The sequence below is a fragment of the Dreissena polymorpha genome, chromosome 9 (assembly GCF_020536995.1).
Source record: "Dreissena polymorpha isolate Duluth1 chromosome 9, UMN_Dpol_1.0, whole genome shotgun sequence".
Taxonomy (NCBI): domain Eukaryota; kingdom Metazoa; phylum Mollusca; class Bivalvia; order Myida; family Dreissenidae; genus Dreissena; species Dreissena polymorpha.
Genome location: NC_068363.1, coordinates 28756171 through 28772497, shown reverse-complemented (window position 1 = coordinate 28772497; position 16327 = coordinate 28756171). Strand labels below are relative to the sequence as shown.

General features: G+C 34.6%; 1 protein-coding gene across 1 annotated transcript in view; it reads left to right on the top strand.

Moving 5' to 3' along the window:
* Positions 1-3425: 3425 nt before the first annotated feature.
* Positions 3426-16327, top strand: part of LOC127843886 (ankyrin repeat domain-containing protein 27-like) — a 300768-nt gene continuing 287866 nt past the window's right edge. Inside the window, exons 1-2 of the mRNA XM_052373779.1 lie at positions 3426-3519; positions 8445-8506. The gene's annotated coding sequence lies outside the window, so the exon portion shown is untranslated. The remainder of the gene's footprint in view (positions 3520-8444; positions 8507-16327) is intronic.

Below are 16327 nucleotides of genomic sequence, written 5' to 3'. Positions count from 1 at the left end.
AAAAGGGGGGGGGTAACTTTCTATATACGGGTATATAGGGATGTGCCGAAAATACGAGGTTAGTTTTTCGACTAAAATTACTGATATGGGTATGGTTTTGAGAATCTAAGTATAGATTTGTGTATTGAAATCCGAACTTTGCTTGTATTTAAATGCATATATATTTGAAAGCATTTTAAGTATCAAAATGGGTTTGATAAATTTCATACTGGATTTACAAATAGACAATTTTTTTACAAACCCGCGATCACGTAGAAGCGAGTTATTTTATGCCTATGGAAGTTTTCTAGTATGCATGACAAACACAATATCCAAAATGCGTTTTGGGCTCGTTCGATGTTTTAACAAATATTTTACTGTTAACTAAAATGCCGCGTCCGACTTGTCATTAAAATCCAGAGAGTCAAACGAAATGCACATCCACATTATGCTCTCTTTCAATTTATCTTAATTTTTTTTAACCACTTACACATGTATGCTCTTTTTTAATCTTAACGAAGTTTACAATAATGCATGACAAACAAACAATCCTAAATACGTTTTGCATTTGATGATGCTTTGAATAAATAATTAACTGTTAAAAACAAACCACGTTCATATGTCGTCGCTAATTCGATCGAAAATGCGTTTAAACTATGTGTCGTATTCTGAGAAAACTGGGCATAATGCATGTGCGTACAGTGTCGTCCCAGATTAGCCTGTGCAGTTCGCACAGGCTTATGAGGGACGACACTTTCCGCCTTAATTGTATTTTTGCTAAGAAGAGACTTCATTTAAACGAAAAATGTCATAACAGCGAAGAGTGTCGAACCTGTTTCGCCTGTGTGGACTGTATGTTAAATATTTTGAGGTTAAACTAGTTTTTTTCGTCACTGAAATGACCACACAAGATATACGTCACAAATCTCCTAATTTAAATTTAAAGCCACAAGGCAATGCAAAATTAATGAAACATTATCTTATGAAAATGAATGAAGATTTTTCGATTAAAGATTTATAAATTTACGGAAAAAGATGTTATGTTAGTCAATAGTGTTTTGCTATGAGCAGGGATGTGCGAATAACTGTAAACTTTTGCTGAGCAAGTCATTCATGCTATTATACAGAATTGCAGTTTACCTACATATTTTTCAAAAGGTCAGATAGCTTAATTGGTAGAGCAACCCAGGCCGGTATCATTAGATGGCTCATGGGTGGGTTCGGGTTCGAATCCCGATCTGAACTTCGTAGGTAAACTTGTGGTTGCAAGGCTGGAAACTGATAGTGTGACAATTTGTTTTCGGCGGGGTTTTGGGCTAACCGTTCAGTTCATCAGTTCGTCCGGTCACATGAAACCGTTTAATATGGCCTGTTTGTTGTTTAATTGCTGATTAACATATTTGACACAAATCGTGCAGTCCCGCTTTAACTCCTTATTTATGTTGGCTATATTGCACTTTACCGGTACGCTGCCATCATGGATTCCGAAATTTGCGCAACTTAACACTAATTATAAGGGCTTGGGTTATAGTGCGTACCGGTAAAGTGCAATTGCCCCGGACTGTTTAGTTGCTCTTATCCGCAGTTGGTATTCGAACCATATATACTTCAGATGTGTGTCGACATAAGGTGACTTTATCTATTTTACAAACAGCAGCTTTTGTGCGATTTTAAAACAAAAAAGTTACTTAGTTACAAGGACTGTTCTGTTGCTCTTATCTGCAGTTGGTTTTCGATCCATATATGTTTCTTCCAGATTTGTGCAAAATAAGGGTTTATATGAACTACACAGTCGGCAAATTATCACCATTTTACAAACGGAAGCTTTTGTGGGCTTTTCAAACATAGCCTCGTGTGACCTTTTGAACTGACAATATATCGTTCTAAATCATAAAACAATTTCAATGAAATGTACATGTAATTCTTTGGAAACGTTTTTCTAAGCAAGTTAATCATGCTATTCAACAGAATTGCAGTTTACCCATACATTTTTCAAAAGGTCAGAATAGCTTAATTGGTAGAGCAACCCAGGCCGGAATCATATCTTATTTAGATGGCTAATGGGTGGTTTCGGGTTCGAATCCCGATCTGACCTTCGAAGGTAAATTGTGGTTGCAAGGCTGGCAACGGATAGTATGACAATCTGTTTTGGGCGAGGTTTTGGCTAACAGTTCAGTTCATTAGGTCACATGAAACCCTTTAATATGGCCCGTTTGTTGTTGAATTGCTGATTAAAGTAATAATTGAAAGTTCATTTCCTTACTTTTTAATAACAGTCTTTACGAACTCCAGGTTCTTCTGCTAGGAAGTGCCTTTAATGATTTAATTCAAATATTATCTGTATATAAGTTGTGTGTTAGTTTCTTCACGGTGCGTATATTGTATATTGTCATCTAGAGTCCGTGGTTTCTTCTATTACAGATTAATTGAGCTCGCTTTGATGCATCGCCTTATTTCATATTATGCTTTCTCACATTTTTGTTACATATTTAGAAACTGTGGAAGAAAACCATAACAACGGTACCAAAAATGTATGGTCTGTTAGAAAAAGGATGCTTTTATAGCCCCTTTTAGCTTTTACGTGTTTTCCTCAAGACATTGCTTTGTGTACAAAAACAAAACGGTATTTTTCGGTCAATTTTGACCGCGATTTACAGGTTGGCACTGATCCTGCCATAAAATATTTTAACATGGTTAGAAACTGTGGAGGTTCTTCTTTGCAACGGTACCATTATAATTAATATCGAATTAATAATAATGTTTTTATAACCCCTTTTTCCTTTTCAGGGTTTTCTTTACGGCATTTGCGTGTGTAAAAAAACCCGTTAAAACAGGCCGACTTTGTCCGCGATTTACAGGCCGACTCTGACCCTGCCATAAAATATTTTGATATGGTTAGAATCTGTAAAGGATCTTCTTTACAACGGTACCATTACAATTAATATCGGACGAATAATAATGCATTTATAACCATTTATATCGGTTCCGGGTTTTCTTAAAGGCATTTGCGTGTGTAAAAAAAATCGTTAAAACAGGCCAACTGTGTCCGCAATTTACAGGCCGACTACGAGCCTGCCATAAAATATTTTGATATGGTTAGAATCTGTAGAGGATCTTCTTTACAACGGTACCATTATAATTAATATCGGACGAATAATAATGAAGTTATAACTATTTATATCGGTTCCGGGTTTTCTTTTCGGCATTTGCGTGTGTAAAAAAAAACGTTAAAACAGGCCGACTTTGTCCGCGATTTACAGGCCGACTACGACCCTGCCATAAAATATTTTGATATGGTTAGAATTTGTAGAGGATCTTCTTTACAACGGTACCATTATAATTAATATCGGACGAATAATAATGAAGTTATAACCATTTATATCGGTTCCGGGTTTTACCTAAAAGATTTCCGGGTTTTCCGGATATTTCCGGGTTTTATACCTGCCCATTCGCTTGTCAAATTTTCATAGAACGTATTTGGAGAAAGAAACAGAAATCCAGTTAGTTTTATATATTTGAATAGGAATCAGTAAATGATAAGTAAGTCATAATATTAAGAGGTATTACTGCTTTTGTTTTTGTGTTTATCATCCCCGATCCTGTCTTCTATTCTTTTATTTCTTTACTCAAACTATTGGGCTATCGGTATGGTGGACGAACCAGTTATCGAACATCTAAGAAATTACGTTAAATTACCTAAAACTTGAAACACTTGAATGACAAAAACAATTTTTTTTAACAAATGACTAACAGTTCAATCATTGAATGATTTATTTGTAAAGTTTTCCAGCAAACTACCTTCAAGAATTCATAACAATGATTCCCTGATTATTGTCACCTCTAGCAGACAAAATAAAATGGCGGCCGATGTAAACATGACCTATTACCCGACACTTCATAAATACTACTCCAGTGTGTACAAAGTCACATGACTATCACGTGACCTGGACTCAGCAAAAAAAATCTGCGTCTGCTGCAATCAAAATTGCAAACGGAAATATGCTTTTTGGTGTGTAAATGCAGGTTTTGATAAATGCATTCAAAAAGTAATAGCAAAAAAGGTTTACGGAGGTTTCATCACACTGCAGTTTCGTCACACTGTATTTACTGTAGAAAAAAGGTAGAGGGTTTGTCACAATGGTAATATATACAGTTAAGTCCGGTAATCTTGCGCGTCCGGTAATCTTGCGCACTAGATTTGCGAATCTCGCAGACGACAAATGGTTTTCTTTAGTGATGAAAGATGGAATTTCACATTTTTAATAGTTTTTTAAATGTAATGATTGAATTTTATTTTGCATGGAATACGTCCATTTAAAAACCGGTTGCGTCCTCCCGATCTATACATCGTAAACACTGGCCCACTTACGAAAAATTCGAAATGAATCACAAATTCCCTGCAGTCTTTTGCGTTTTCATACTTTAAATTAAGAATTCATAAATCCAACGTGTAATTTAGCATTCCATTGCACAATATCCGATCAGTTATGGTATTTTTGGCCATGAAAATATATCGCATCAGATCGACATAGTCAATTATTTCCCGTATTCATTATTTCCCGCCATTCTGTCAAACCAATTTGGTATGATCTCCGCATGCGCAATGGCCTAGTTTTGATATTTTCTGTTAACTATGGAAGCATGAAATCAATCCCGTTATGCATAAACATTTTTTCACGCATACCGGTACTTTTTTATTACGTGTACACTATTACTAGTGACTATATTATTTGATGATTTGAAGTGAACAAAAACTGCACTAGAAATCCCAGGGTTTTTTTTTAGAAAAAGGGGAAGACGCTGGGTAAAAGGGGAAAATCGAGCGCGAAAGAGACATATTTGGGGAAAAAATAAAAACTGTTCATTTCAATGTCTATAACTCACCTACAAACTTCAGGTTTTTTTTTAGAAAAAAAGGCATGTCTCTGACCTTTTTGTTCTTAAACACATGAGCAAGTATGATATTAAAGTCAAAGTCCTAAATAAAGTTGCAGGTGTAGATCTAATAATGGGAAATGTTTTCAACTGGGGCCGGGGAACGATGTCAATATTATGATTTCAATTTCATGATGAATGGGTTGACGATCTAGATCTGCAACAGTATTGGAAGGGAAAGGTGCGACAGCCACTTTCACTTTCACAATAATCCGACAGTATTAATCGATGTTGATTACATGTACCTCCGAATCCTGCTGGGTTTCAACGGTTTTTGATGATTCATTCTTAAAAAATGCGTCAACGCAAATAATATTTTTCGAGTCCGAACGTTTTATTTTGTTCGTGTATGAACGCAAATTGTTAGACTTTTTTCTGTTTTAACGTTTATATCTATAAGATTCTTGGCTTTCACATAACCCGGATGAAAATTCGACTGGTTTCCGGTAATTAATTGACGAAACACCCTTCTCGCGCAAGACCAGAATCCAGTAAAATAGTCACATGATTAATACGATAGTTGCCCGGTTTCCATGACGTAATTTAAGAGCTATATATAGAATCACTGGGATTACCAGATTTGAGTGTTCGTCAGGAGAGAGAGAGAGCGAGATCGTTGTACAGGGTACAAATTGGTTAAGTGTCGACTTCCCAAAAGAAAAAAAACATTTCTTTGAGAGTAAAATATTATATTTTGGTGAAAAATTATATTTTTGGAGGGGAAATGGTATTTTTAGGGGAAAATTTCTGGTAGGGGAAGACGCCGAAAATCGGACAGTTCTGCACTGTATTAATCAGATATTGTTGTGTTAATAAGCACATGAATTAATTATTTCCATAATAAATTTACAAATTATGTTGTCAATTTATAAAAGAACATGTTTTTAATCCAATTGACCCTTAACTGCGCAAGATTACCGGACAGCATCGTAGGTGTGAACAATATCGGGAAACTTTAGCACCTTTGATTGACACCTTTCTTCTGTTATCAATCAACATGTTTTTTTTCTTTTCTGTTAAATTCGATAAATTGAAGTGTTTAGTTAGTATACACATGCAATTAAATAACATATAAAAATGTTGATTATGATTCACAAAAAACATTTATTCAAATACAACACAATATTACACAATACATTAACATTAAAATCTACTTAATAAACGGTATAATAATATACTTACCTTTACACAACACATACATTTATTTGCAAGCAATATTACACCAAAAAAATGTTTGCATATAAAACATTAAGATACAATCAAATACATATCTACTCAATAAACGGTATAATATATATACTTACCTTTACACAACACACATTTATTTGCAATTAATATTACACCAAAAATAAATATTTTGATATAAAACATAATCAAATACAAATATACTCAATACACGGTACAATAATATACTTACCTTTACGCACCACATACATTTATTTCCAAACAATATTACACCAAGCATAAATATATGCATATAAAACATAAAAATTTAATCAAAAAAAGAATGTAGAATCCAAAAGTCAGCACGCCCGGCTCGCGTATGGATTCTTTTATGCCAGCCTGAAATAATGAGCAAAGTTTATGAACAATATTGTTAATTATGTTAGGCAAAATAAAAATGCTATAAACAATGTTGTTTATTACGTTACGTTATATATATAAAACAGAATAACATCAATTGTTCTTCGAATAAAAGCATACCTTCAACATCGTTGTTAGTCCCAACTGTTTGTCTATAGACGCCCCAGTTCTCCGGCTTCCACATGGATCCCCGGATCCACGGGCGCTTAACGTAATTGACGACATTCAGAAGAGGACCGCCAACATGGAATAAGCAAAATTTATGACATATGCGTACAGTATATTTTAAATATTGTATTTTTTGTATAGATAATGTTATTAACAATAGAAGACCATTGAATTAATGTGTATACCATAAATAATTATGAGGTAAGTAATAATTATTATTAGTACCTCTTCAGCCTGTACCATCATCTGTTCGAAGGCAGGAATTATGTGTTCGCTCGGTAGATACGGCAAGGACATGAGTTTCCTCAAAAAGAGGAACTTGTCGCCATTTGCCCCATAAGCTGTTGCGAGACGCTCATTTACCACCTTCCTGTACACACGTTGGTTCCAGTGGAACACGCAGCCCTTAACGGTCGCCTTTGGGTACAATTGCCGTATCGCCTGCCACGCGGCTGAAACAAAAAAAACTCCTCTGCCATGTCGGCTGTTTCCATTTGTACCTCCGGTACGACTTCTACTTCAGCACCCAGCATCATTTTGCGATACTGTCTCAGACTGATACCAGTGTCACAAGACAGATGTTGCCATTTTTCGCATTGATCACACGATATTGCGCGATCATCGTCATTCATGTTCCGTTCGCAATGTATGCATGTATATTCTGAAGCCATGATTGGATTTTGTGGTTGCAATGAAACAACTCCCCTATTATATACTCTTGTTTAACAGATGCTATTTACTCTATTTGTATAAATACACACAGTTTGTATAATCCACGCTGCCAATTTAAGCCAACTTCTTTAATTGCCAATTAAAGGCGTGTGTCGCTAATTGATTGTTTGTGATGCACTTATTAATATGTTTGCACTATCAAGTAATCAATAATTAAAATATCTTATAATCATAGATTGGTAGTCGATAGGGTGTGGACGTGTTTTCATGTGCTCCACAAATATGTGTTTTATTCATATATTACGCGCACAGAAAAAGTTGATATTATGGTAGAAAAAAAGGATAATATGAAAAGTGTTATGCGAGTGTTACATTTTTTCTGATAAAATCAACAGTAAAGACAAACAAGTTACTTTTTAAAGCATATTTATTAAAATCATAGGACATTTATTATTGCCTATTACATGTGAATATATTTCTATTTAAATATAAAATAAACTTTTGACAAAATTTTACAGTTTTAGCTGGTAGTACAATTACTGAAATAAATACGCTCCATTATAACAAACAGTACGCTGTTTAACCTAAGTCAAACATAAATCATTTAAATAATATATACTATTAAAACCATCATTTGTTACAAAACTCAACTCAATAACGCTAAAAAATAACATAAAGAAGCATATATCCCAATATATTTATTAACAACATCATATTAAATTGCAATATTATTTTATTCTATACAATATATCAGTGTGACGAAACGTCCACTGCCCTCCTTCATAATATCAGTGTGACGAAACTGCATTGTGACGAAACCTCCATCACCCAGCAAAAAAAACACACAAAACGGTGTAAATAACAATAAATGCATTCCTTTAACCTGTTTTCGGCGCATTTGTTTCAAGATTAGTCGGCAAGTAAGTCATGGACTTCATGTGCGACCATTTGTTTATCAATGTAACGTCATGCGCACTTTTGCGCATGTGCATACAGGACCAAAACAAAACTTCCGATAATAGGTGCTGTTCGATAAAAGGTTCTTACACGATAAAAATAAGTTGTTATGAATTATCACTTTCACTTTGTAATAATTAATATTTCAGCTAGCAGAACTAACCCCACCAGCCATATATAGGAACAGCAGGTCGTGAATAGCACATATTCAGTGAGTAAATTGTGTTTAGTTAGTCATTTGTATGTATTTGTTCATGTTGTATGTTTATATCATTGTTAGTCCAAATTTTTGACTCTCTCAAATATTAAGCTATTTTTTATATGGGTAATATTTGGGAGCGTACAAAGGGGAAAAGACCAAATTAATGGTGGGAAATTTTCGTTCTTTGTCTATATTGTTGCGCAAGGATTTTGTGCGCAACAGTCAAGCCCCGATATAAGGCCAAATAAAAAAATAGTCTTAGTTCAGGGAACATGGCCAGAAAAATGTAGGAGGGTAGGTAGGTTTTTCTTTTTTAGCCGGATTTTTTTCGAAAAAATATCGGCTTATAGATTGATGTTGTCGGGCGGGGCGGGCGGGGTGGCGGCGTGCTCGAAAATGTTAAAGTTCTTATTTCATGGTATAACTTTGGTATGCTTGGACCTAGAGTCTTCAAACTTGACATGAAGGTTGGCCAGGATTAACAGATGACCACTGGTCATTTCAAGGTCATTCATTTGAAGGTCAAGGTCACTGTGACCTTCAATATAAACAATGTTAAAGTTGTTATAACTTTGGTATGCTTGGACCTAGAGTCTTGAAACTTGACATGAAGGTTGGCCATAACTAGTTAGTAACCACTGGTCATTTCAAGGTCATTCATTTGAAGGTCAAGGTCACTGTGACCTTGAATGTAAAAATGTTAAAGTTCTTATTTCATGGTATAACTTTGGTATGCTTGGACCTAGAGTCTTCAAACTTGACATGAAGGTTGGCCAGGATTAACAGATGACCACTGATCATTTCAAGGTCATTCATTTGAAGGTGAAGGTCACTGTGACCTTCAATATAAAAATGTTAAAGTTGTTATAACTTTGGTATGCTTGGACTTAGAGTCTTGAAACTTGACATGAAGGTTGGCCAGAACTAGTAAGTAACCACTGGACATTTCAAGGTCATTCATTTGAAGGTCAAGGTCACGGTGACCTTGAATGTAAAAATGTTAAAGTTGTTATAACTTTGGTATGCTTGGACCTAGAGTCTTGAAACTTGACATGAAGGTTGGCCATAACTAGTTAGTAACCACTGGTCATTTCAAGGTCATTCATTTGAAGGTCAAGGTCACTGTGACCTTGAATGTAAAAATGTTAAAGTTCTTATTTCATGGTATAACTTTGGTATGCTTGGACCTAGAGTCTTCAAACTTGACATGAAGGTTGGCCAGGATTAACAGATGACCACTGGTCATTTCAAGGTCATTCATTTGAAGGTGAAGGTCACTGTGACCTTCAATATAAAAATGTTAAAGTTGTTATAACTTTGGTATGCTTGGACCTAGAGTCTTGAAACTTGACATGAAGGTTGGCCAGAACTAGTAAGTAACCACTGGACATTTCAAGGTCATTCATTTGAAGGTCAAGGTCACTGTGACCTTGAATGTAAAAATGTTAAAGTTGTTATAACTTTGGTATGCTTGGACCTAGAGTCTTGAAACTTGACATGAAGGTTGGCCAGAACTAGTAAGTAACCACTGGACATTTCAAGGTCATTCATTTGAAGGTCAAGGTCACTGTGACCTTGAATGTAAAAATGTTAAAGTTCTTATTTCATGTTATAACTTTGGTATGCTTGTACCTAGAGTCTTCAAACTTGAAATAAAGATTGGCCAGTACTAGAAGATGACCACTGGTCATTTCAGTGTCATTCATTTGAAGGTCAAGGTCACTGTGACCTTAAATGTTAAAATGTTAAAATTGTTATAACTTTGGTATGCTTGGACATAGAGTCTTCAAACTTGTCATGAAGGTTTGCAAGCACACTTAGATGACCACTGGTCATTTCAAGGTCATTCATTCTAAGGTCAAGGTCACTGCTAGAACTGGTGTGATAGAAACCTTTTGGAGTGATCATAAGGCTGTCTGGATTTCTGTGTAGGTATGTGAAAGCAAAACAATAAATAGTATTATTTCATCTAAGTTTATTTTCTTACATTTGATAATGAAATTGATGGAAACTTCAAACAATATGTTACTAATTTGCTAATAAAAAAATTGAGATCAAACTTTCCTAATTGTCAATTCAAGTTCATATTTGTGACCTTAAATGTTATTGTTGTTCATGTATATGCATGCATTCAAAACATAACACAAGGTTTGCTCATGCCTTGAAAAGTACTTACATTTCATTTTGACATTTGAACAATATTTCAGTAATTTAAGTATTGCATTGACAAAAACACGAAAGGTACTTTCCTGTCATTTAAATCAAAAATCCGGCTTCAATGCGGTCATCTCCGACCGCGGAACTCTTGTTTGTTTTTTTTTGTTTTTTTTTTACCAGTCGACTGATTTCAGGGTGAAAAAGGGTCAGTTAATGCACCCATGATTGTTTAAACACTGACCAAATGATTAACATTGCACATGTGGTATTTAGTCGTTGTATATTATTCAATATTCCTAGCTCTTTATGCACTTCTTCAGGGCTAGCGCTGGCCCAAAATTTCTTTGAGCCAACCATTTTTTGTTTGTCTGTCTGTAATAGTGTGACCTTCATATTCAAAAGTGAACAAGCCATCTTTATCAGTCTCTGGTGTTTGGGGTGTGACCTTCAGAATTTTTTTCATCATGAGACCTGACCTAGTCTCCGACAGGTGCTCAAGAGTCTGAATAGTTGCTGTCAAAAGGAGGGTAACCTCAGAATAGCACAAGTTTTTCTTCTGGTACATTTTTTTATAAAATGGCAATGGGTTTGAGCGCATCGCACAGGAAGTGAGCAGTGTACATAAATTTGAATGTTGCTATTGGTTTGTACAGGCTAAGGGCGTCACAGTACATTGATTTTGATTCATTATCAAAGCGAAGCCAATTGTTGTCAAGTTTCCATGACTCTTGGAATGCTCTAGTGTTTTGTGTTTTAATTTATTTTTTTATGACTCTTTTTCGTCCAACGACGCTTTAAGGTTAAAGACGCCATGTTAGCGACTGTAGAGACAAAGTGGTTAATTCCATTTTTATAGTAGACTAGATGAATGACTCTTCCTATGTGTTAAAAATACGAAACTTAAATTACAATTAAACCGCGCGTGTTTTTCACATTTTCATTTGATTAAAATAGGCTGCTGTCAGTTAGCATAGTGTGCGAGTAAAACAAACAAATTAATTAATTATCATCTTTTCATTTGATCGGAAATTGACAGAAAGTTGTAACATCATCGACATAGAACTAATTATTTAATTATCACTTTTAAATTCAGATCAATAGACAGCTTGGAAATAATTAAATTATTGTCACGCTTCTTTTCATTTTTAATCTTTAATAATACGACATTTGCGACCGGCCGCTATTTTGTTTGCAGACGACAATTTTAACTGTGTATTCAAAGTGCACAGTGTCTGCGCATGAATTACCGAATATTACTCCATAGCTCGACCCATTTTTACATTTCATTCAACAACGTTATTTCATGTGTAAGCGAGCTCAATGTTGATTGGCCAGCTAGCATGCGCACTTCAATAACAATAAGGTCAAGCAATGTCTCGTATACAGGTGCAGACCGGTTTTTGTTCACTGTTCAAATTGCGAACACTTTCATTGAAACAAAGAGAAAAATATAGAAAACCAATCCAGGTTTAAATGGTGGCTGTTTTCAATGAAATTTTACGAGATTTTAGCATTTTCGCCATCAGATTTTTTTCCATGGCCCAAAAAATCGTTAGGGTCGGGGGCAAAAAATAGGGTCGGTCGGGTTCCCTGAACCAAGACTATTTTTTTTTTGGCCTAAGACACTTAATATCAACGGATTGCAATAATATTTACATACCTGTGTAGATCATTCATTTCTCAATAATGTTCTGTAGAAATTATGTAACGACACTTTGAATTTTGCACGCCTGATAAATTTAAATCCAAACAATATTCAATTTTTCAATATCTCTCGATTCGCTCGCTGTGTAGATATAAATCGATAACACGACCTCGATGTAAAGCATCTGGTTTAAAGTGGGAGAATAAACAGCGTAAAATACAGTTTGCGTTCGTCTGTTGTGGTGCAGAGCGTTACATAGTAAACCGATGTTTACCGGGTACTTTTCTGGATTAATTTAGCATTGTTTTTTTCTAATTTGACAATTAAAAAGTTCTGAAATAAATTACATCTTTTATTTTTATACTGTACACAAATAATTTTGATACAGATCGTACAGTATACCGTCCTCCTATGTAACATAGGATGTAAGTTAATAAAACAACAAAGCAGAGGTGCGAAAAGACATGCATAAAAACTTGCTGAAACTTAGAACAGTGAATAGAAACTGCACCATTCAGTGATTTTTTTTGCTTTTTTTTGTTACAGCCTGTTTCATTTGGATTGGGAAAATTAGCGTGATAAACCATGAAATTGGGAAAAATAGCGCGATAAACCATGAAATTGGGAAACATTATAAATATGATTATAAGAACAGAATAACAATTGCGAAGTTCATGTTTGACAGCATTTTTATATTATAAAGTGTTGCTTTCATGTTTTCTTACAACGTTTAGTTAATATCCTTCCACATGCATATTAAACTTGCAATAATCTATAGATTCTTCAACAGGGATTTCAATAGATGCAGAATCCTGCGTTTTGACGCGAGCAAATTAAAAACGACTCGCTTTTGACGCAACACTTTTTTCATCATTTTGACGCATAGAAAATTTGACCCGTGCATCAGTCAGTTAACATCTCGAGTTCCATGGTAATAAATCTGGTTGTGCTCCTAATTGACACTAATGTTTGAGTATTTGAAACTAGGTCTATAATCGAAGGAATACCCCGGGCGTTGTTTATCTTATATCATCTCTTCCAATACACATGTCACCGTCTAAATAGTGCGTGCGCACTAACTGGGTAATTAGCAGCAGTGATTACGTGATAATTGATTGTCAATCCGATAATTGCAGGGTTTTTGCAGACGGCACGGTTAAAGAAAGTCGGCAAAAATAATTAAAGAAAAAACAAAATTGATCAAAGGTCCATTAATTACGTCGATCCACTATTAAGTCCAGCGAGTTTTGTCACCTTGTTAACCCACCGATAATTACGAGTAACACCCATCTTATATAAACTGGAATCACAGTTCATTTTTATACTAACAAGTCATAATACTACACATAAACATTAAGAAGACACATTTCCTTGATTAGATATAAATGATCTGAGTAGAATTTAATTGCTACGTCATGACCTTTGACATTGTAAATGCCGGACGTATTGTAAATTAACATTCAACCCGCGTTCAATTCAAAGCTGGCGATTCAACAACAACAGATTCAAATTACAATTAATGGTTATTCAATAATGGAGAAAGCATAAACTGGATTTAACAATTATTTGATTAGGTTTGTTAAACCAAATAACAACAAGCAAAATTTGGGTTATTAAAGTTAAACTACTACAGGTAAGGCATTCTTAAGTGTACATATTCCGGACATATATAGTATTCGGATAAACAGTAATATATATACTAGATGTTTCATGCAGTTAGATTGTGTTTTGTTACAAAAGCTAGCATAAGGTGATGATAATATACATGTACTGATGAAAAATACAAATGTATGTGATGAAAAGGTGCTACCGGTACATATCTTAAATTACTGAAATGTATTACAGGGCTCGAAATTAACACTCGCACACTCGCAAAATGCGAGTGAAAAATACCGATTGCGAGTAAAGTTTTAAGCCACTAGTAATTTTTTGCGAGTAAAGAAATAGTGAAAAAAAAAAGTAATATTGCTAAATGCGTTCGACGTCCTGAACGCTAAACCATAGGTCATAGAACTTCCTAATACCCGTATGCGGAAGCGCACACCTTGTATATAGACTAGTATACTTATAGTACAGATACGAGGATGGTATTGGTACAAAGAACATTAAACAGTCGACTAATTCACAGGTGTTCATTGAACTTGAACGGACATGGCGTCGAAGCGAAAAATAACAAGTTTCTTTTTGCCCACAGATGGAAATAACAATACGAAAGATAAAGCAAAGTTAACTGTTGAATAAAAAAAAACGAAATTAAATTATGTTTCCAGCCAAATTTGCGAGAATGTTTTTTAATTTTGCGAGTTGGTATTAAAGCTGCTCGCAATGTTTGCAAGTAGAAAAAAAGTTAAATTCGAGCCCTGTATTAAAAGACTTAAATGTGTTATGATGAAGTAGATTTTAATGAGCATTTATTGTTTATACAAATAAACATAGATAGTGATAGAAATAATAAAAGTTGTGAAAGGAACATGTTTTGATTGTGAAAAGCTTAGTCGATATTGTTTGCACAAATTATTTATATTTTGTCATTATCTTTGTGTACCAATTCATTTAAATATGTTGTGTTATGTATCATAGTATTGTTATTTCATAACTAAAGCAGTATAACTTTTAAAGATATTGTGTTACTCTTAGAGCATCTTTTTATCTAAAAAATTGAATAATACAGACAAAAACTTAATTAACTCAATTAACGCGCTTCAAAATTGACCCCAGCATTTTTCAATTTGACTCTCCAAAATTGCAATCCAGGGGTCATTGACTCCTGGTTTCTAAAATCTATTGAAATCCCTGTTCAATATACATTATGATTTAATCATAATCTCTTTAAGAGTATGAATTTAATTCAAGATGTTTTTTAAAGTAAAATATGATATGGTGAAAACATTAACAAATTTTAACAAACACGCTTTTGTGTTTTTGCTGTGTTAATGTTGTATTAAATGGAGCTAAAATAATACATTTCATTTGTTTACCTTTTAATATCTTGCACAATTGACATCCTCAGTTCAATGCTATTTCACCAAACTATACAGCGTGACAAACATAATAAAGCAGAATATGCATATGAATCTCAATATACACAGATTCACTAACATATAAATCAAATCATGTTTGTCTCTTTCCATTTTCGAACGGTTTTCGTCTTAAATTTGTGAACTCCAATATCCCAACACAGATTTCCGTGACGCACATTCACTGTGAACAGTTCTATTAAATACACTACGCGACCCGTGATTTTTGCCTAACTTGCGAAGTCAAGGCGGGCATTTTGCTTTTTGGGTGGAAAATCACCGCGATTTCACGTGACTCGTCACTCCGACGTCGCGCGAGAACATGATAATCTTCGTCCTAAATCCCCTCAATGTTGTGGTGATTCGCTGCGATTCGCCGCAATTCGCTGTGATCGCAGTGACAACGATGACTCGCCAATATAGAAACGGAATCGTATCGATAACTTTAGACATGTACATAACGCTTCTAATGTTCACAATTATCCGATAATCCAACATCAAAAAAATAATCTTGAACATTTATGTCGGTTAATATGTTTGAGAATTTCATTAAAACAACCATATGACTACGCCATTTTTCAGAAGTGTAAAGAGTACAGCGCACAATGTGGGACACAGCTTTCATTGGACGAGCGTATTTATATTTAGATTGATACAATACAATACAATCTTACAAAAAAACGTTATATTGCGTCATACGCCTTCATGTAAAAAAAGTTTTCCTCCTTGAAATGGTGCTATTAATGCATAATATTATCAAAACATTTTTTTCACACGTAAAGCGTTGTAACAAATTAATATACAATTCAAAACAAATATACCATAAGTATAAATGTTCCGTTAAATTCCCAAATGAGAATAAAAATTTATAATCCGAAACACACTTCCGATGTTTTAATGTTAACACGACGTTAACAAATGCTTTCAATATAGTCATCATGTATATTTCCCGACAAATGAGCGCGAAAATTATGCGGCAATGTACAAGGTCAAGGTATACGAGTGTGCAGG